This window comes from Panulirus ornatus, chromosome 21, assembly GCF_036320965.1.
Source record: "Panulirus ornatus isolate Po-2019 chromosome 21, ASM3632096v1, whole genome shotgun sequence".
In the NCBI taxonomy this organism is placed as follows: Eukaryota; Metazoa; Arthropoda; class Malacostraca; order Decapoda; family Palinuridae; genus Panulirus; species Panulirus ornatus.
The window spans coordinates 31559406-31565070 of record NC_092244.1 but is presented as its reverse complement, the minus strand read 5'-3'; the positions used below and the strand labels follow the sequence as shown (position 1 = coordinate 31565070).

Here is a 5665-nt window from a genome sequence, read left to right as displayed (position 1 = left end):
TTTTTACACTCATATTGTACAACCCCAGAACTTTATATGAAGTCAATAGATCTTTTAAAACATCACAGTAGTTTTCTGATCTGTGATTCCTCCCAAAAAATCTTGCAGACTCTCATAGATGACAGACATGCAGTTTTTTCAACTTCATTTAGCTCTTCATCAAACTTTACATCTCGCATCAGTTTCCTGATCTGTGGTCTTACAAAAATACCCTCCTAGATTTTTGCATCACTGATTCTGGCGACTTCATTCCTCAAACACGTGAATCCAGGACCACTTTTATCCATACCTTGAGGAAGTTCTTCATGACCCAACCTTAGCTTTATGTACACAGGAGCCACATCAATGTTCTCACGTTCAACAACAGGAGATTGATGACATTCTTCTTCTATAAAGTCATAATGATTGTTCTAGTCCCGGCTGTCCCAGTCCCGGCTGTCCCAGTCCTGGGTGTCCTACTCACAGAGGAAGCAACACAACTTCCTGTAACCAAGTTGCATGAAGAGTAAAAGTTGCACAACATTAAGGTGACCACATACATTCCACTTAAAGTCCTCAGACTTAACCTTTTCCAGAAGCAGCTTCATGTTATCATACGAGTCCTTCATGTTAGCAGCGTGAGCGTGAGGAACGGAGGCGAACTTATTTCCGTTGTGGAGTAGAACCGCTTTCAAGTTTACTCTTGATGAGTCAGTAAACCAGCGCCACACATGTGTGTTATGTTCGTGGCCAAGTGCCTCCATAACAGAGGGAACATCATTGCAAAACACCAGACCATCTCCGAAGGAGAAATATCTTTGAACACGTCATGGCGATCACGATGAAAACAAACTTTAGTTTCATTCTGGAGAAGATTCCAGACCTTTAACCTGGAACCCAACAGTTCGTCTTGCTTCTGAGACAAATTTACATCACGGACGAGATCACTAAGATCTCCCTGACTCAGCAAATGTGGCTCACTTGAAGAACAGCTTAAGTCTCATCACCAGACTCGTCGTCACTCATCACCAGACTCATCGCCACTCATTGTCGTGTTTCCTGGAGGTTCTGGCACAGGTAGGTCCTGAGTGTGGGTGGATCTTGGTGTTACACCAGTTGTATTCGTCAGGCAGAAGCAGCGATCCGCAGTGTGCGCTTTGTGTTTTCTTCAGACGACATACAGCGGGCGTGCACCTTGTGCCCAGGTTGTGAGAAGCCTGACACATGTGACACAACAAATATGGGGCACAACTCTGATCCTGGTCACCCACTTTACAACCACAATAACGGTCATAGCGTTGTATAATGAGGGGCGTGGAGGGGCGTTTTTGAGACATGAGTCAATTCACTACAGATGTAGCAGAAAGAATTCGGTCTATTTACACAATTTCTGGCCATCATAATGGTGGACGGGGCATCAGCACGACACTTGAATACACGAAAGCACAATCGGTCAACACCGTGGTAATAACACTGTTCACGCATTGTGGTCCAGCCAGCCACTGACGGAGACCTGCTACTGTGGACCACGTGGTCTCTGTTTGTATGATCCAACATTTTCAGTCATGTTCTTTCAAAAATTATTATTTGCACTTCACAAACAATGAAACGAACTGTGTTTGTTAAACTGTTTTTTCCCAATGTTCCGTAGAGCACTGGTCTATATATACTGGACTACGTTATGGTATGCGAGTACGCTGGAACCAGCTAACTATGGGTGAGTGATAAAGTCTGGAAACATGCGGCAACTACCATGACCGCAGTCCCCTGGGTACAGCCACTGCGGCAGATACCATGACCGCAGCCCCCTGGGTACAGCCACTGCGGCAGATACCATGACCGCAGCCCCCTGGGTACAGCCACTGCGGTAGCTGCCATGACCGCAGCCCCTTGGGCAGCAGTGGCTGGACCCGGGGGCTGCTCCATGGCCCTGGCCAGGTGGGCGTCGTGCATGCTGCCCTCCCTGTTATGTCGTCGTGTGATGTGTACAGCTGGTGAGCACGTCTGGTGGTGGTGGCGCCCCCAGGAGAGTGTGTGGCACCGGAGGGCACTACCCTGCTGACCCCCGGGGGGGGGGCGGGGGTGCCCACAGCTGGTCACTGACCACCTGCTGGCCTCACTACAGCCTGGTCCTATGTCGTCTGTTTGATCTGAGGGTCATATGAACTGCACCAGCTGTGTCATGAGGGTCAGGTGTACTGTACCAGCTGTGTCATGAGGGTCAGATGTACTGTACCAGCTGTGTCATGAGGGTCAGGTGTACTGTACCAGCTGTGTCATGAGGGTCAGATGTACTGTACCAGCTGTGTCATGAGGGGTCATGTGTACTGTACCAGCTGTGTCATGAGGGTCAGATGTACTGTACCAGCTGTGTCATGAGGGGTCAGGTGTACTGTACCAGCTGTGTCATGAGGGTCAGGTGTAGTGTACCAGCTGTGTCATGAGGGTCAGATGTACTGTACCAGCTGTGTCATGAGGGTCGTGTGTACTGTACCAGCTGTGTCATGAGGGTCAGATGTACTGTACCAGCTGTGTCATGAGGGTCAGGTGTACTGTACCAGCTGTGTCATGAAGGGTCAGGTGTACTGGACAAACTGTGTCATGAGGGGTCAGTTGTACTGCACCAGCTGTGTCATGAGGGGTCAGTTGTACTGCACCAGCTGTGTCATGAGGATCAGGTGTGCAGTCCCAGCTGTGTGTTACAAGGGTCGTGTGGGACTCCGCCAGCTGCAGTTGCTGACCTTCCCTCAGGGGTGCGTGACCTGACCTGACCCCGACATCATGACCCAGGGTCCTGGCACCTTCTGTTATGATGATACAATACATGTTCTCCCCGTCCTTGTGTTTTATTTCATCTTCCATGCATGCATGACGTGACGTATTGAAGTCAGACACATTATTGGTGAGGCAGACTAGGGTCAAGCCGGAGAGGATCTGCCATCTTTGAAGTGGATATTTTTAATAATATAAACAAAGATCACACAGGAGGAGGGACACTGCCCACGTGTGTGGCAGACGACGAGTGTGAGGGACGGGAGACATGGAAGGGAAACCCTCCGCCATGTATTATCATTGACTATAAGTAGATACAGAAGGAACCAAGCGAGGATTGTATCCTACAAGAATCATTCGTCTCTTCCTGACGCTACTTGACTGAGGCAGGAAACGAGAGCTGACGCAGGGATGAAAAACAGTAGTAAACATCGTAACCCAGACTTGTTCAGCATCAGTGTTGCTTGTAACACTCCTCTTGACCAGGGTAAGTATGGCTGGCACTTACACCCACGGTGGATCACGATAACACATGGTACATGACAAACAACAGGTGACCTGGTGGTCCATGACCAGGTTATCTGCTGGAGGACAGTACATGGGAAGGACAGATAACAGGAGACCTGATGGTCCATGACCAGGTTATCTGCTGGAGGACAGTACATGGGAAGGACAGATAACAGGAGACCTGATGGTCCATGACCAGGTTATCTGCTGGAGGACACTACATGGGAAGGACAGATAACAGGGGACCTGATGGTCCATGACCAGGTTATCTGCTGGAGGACAGTACATGGGAAGGACAGATAACAGGAGACCTGATGGTCCATGACCAGGTTATCTGCTGGAGGACAGTACATGGGAAGGACAGATAACAGGAGACCTGATGGTCCATGACCAGGTTATCTGCTGGAGGACAGTACATGGGAAGGACAGATAACAGGAGACCTGATGGTCCATGACCAGGTTATCTGCTGGAGGACAGTACATGGGAAGGACAGATAACAGGAGACCTGATGGTCCATGACCAGGTTATCTGCTGGAGGACAGTACATGGGAAGGACAGATAACAGGAGACCTGATGGTCCATGACCAGGTTATCTGCTGGAGGACAGTACATGGGAAGGACAGATAACAGGAGACCTGATGGTCCATGACCAGGTTATCTGCTGGAGGACAGTACATGGGAAGGACAGATAACACGAGACCTGATGGTCCATGACCAGGTTATCTGCTGGAGGACAGTACATGGGAAGGACAGATAACAGGAGACCTGATGGTCCATGACCAGGTTATCTGCTGGAGGACAGTACATGGGAAGGACAGATAACAGGAGACCTGATGGTCCATGACCAGGTTATCTGCTGGAGGACAGTACATGGGAAGGACAGATAACAGGAGACCTGATGGTCCATGACCAGGTTATCTGCTGGAGGACAGTACATGGGAAGGACAGATAACAGGAGACCTGATGGTCCATGACCAGGTTATCTGCTGGAGGACACTACATGGGAAGGACAGATAACAGGGAACCTGGTTGGTATAATGCAACTCAGTCTTTGTTGTCGTGTCGTCACCATCCCTGGACGACCTCGACACCCTGGTCGTCACCTTGGTCGTCACCCTGGTCGCCACCCTGGTCGACAATCTGGTCGTCACCCTGGTCGAGACCCTGGTCGCCACCCTGGTCGTCACCCTGGTCGACAATGTGGTCGACACCCTGGTCGTCACCCTGGTCGTCACCCTGGTCGTCCAGGATGGAAGTCCTCCTCACACTTCCATCTGGGTTCGTCTGCAACATGACCATCTCGCGCCAGACGTGACCCAGGCCGCTCCCACACTCAGGCGAAGAATACTGAACGTTCACATTTGAAACTAGGTGAAGTGGGAGTATGAATACACGATGAGAGACGATACGGAAAGAAAAAAGTTAATCATTCAATGAAAAGGATATAAAAAGAGAGGAAAAAAGTATCGCTCAAAGTGAAATGGAGAGATCCTGAGTCTGAAAGACTTGTTGATGTGGAGATTATTTTGTATCACAGGAGATAATAGTGATGCTAGAGAGAGAGAGAGAGAGAGAGAGAGAGAGAGAGAGAGAGAGAGAGAGAGAGAGAGAGAGAGAGAGAGAGAGAGAGAGAGAGAGTAAGTGAGCACGTTGAACCCTGGACTACATTCATATAATTGACGCTGATCAGTTGAGTCAGGATGCACAGTTGTGCACAAGTGACATAATTAAACCTTCATAATCAAACTAATTAAAGCAACAGGAAGGTGTGGAGGCAAGAGAAAGGTGTGGAAGCAACAGGAAGGTGTGGAGGCAACAGGAAGGTGTGGAGGCAACAGGAAGGTGTGGAGGCAACAGGGGATGTGAAAGTTACAGAGAAGCAAGATGGTAGGATCTCTTCATGAGACATGTAGTGTGGTGTGCGTTATGTTACAACCAGAGGAAAGTGCGCGTCTGGGAGGTTCAGAAAGATGATACAATAGCACGCCATCCTCGCCTGGGGCAGAGACGGGATATATCCTATACTGGGGCAGAGAGGAGGGGTGTATCCCATACTGGGGCAGAGAGGAGGGGTGTATCCCATACTGGGGCAGAGAGGAGGGGTGTATCCCATACTGGGGCAGAGAGGAGGGGTGTATCCCATACTGGGGCAGAGAGGAGGGGTGTATCCCATACTGGGGCAGAGAGGAGGGGTGCGTCCACAACCAAGTGGGGTAAAAGCAGAAGAAAAAGACGATAATGATGATGATGATGATGATGATAATGATGATGATGATAATGATGATAATGATGATAATGACGATAATGATGATGATGATTATGCTGGCGTAGTGATGTTTGTCTATAAAAGTGTTGGGGGGGGGGAGGAGGAGCCTAATGGCGGTGCCGGGGTTCGACCCCAGGGCC

At 49.6% G+C, this 5665-nt stretch overlaps 1 protein-coding gene across 3 annotated transcripts in view; it reads left to right on the top strand.

The window, feature by feature from the left end:
• The window catches only part of LOC139756444 (two pore potassium channel protein sup-9-like), a 91146-nt gene extending 88330 nt beyond the window's left edge, over window positions 1-2816 (top strand). For all 3 annotated transcript variants that reach the window (XR_011714343.1, XM_071675896.1, XM_071675895.1), the window contains one exon: window positions 1-2816. This exon is cut by the window's left edge. The gene's annotated coding sequence lies outside the window, so the exon portion shown is untranslated.
• Window positions 2817-5665: the final 2849 nt, after the last annotated feature.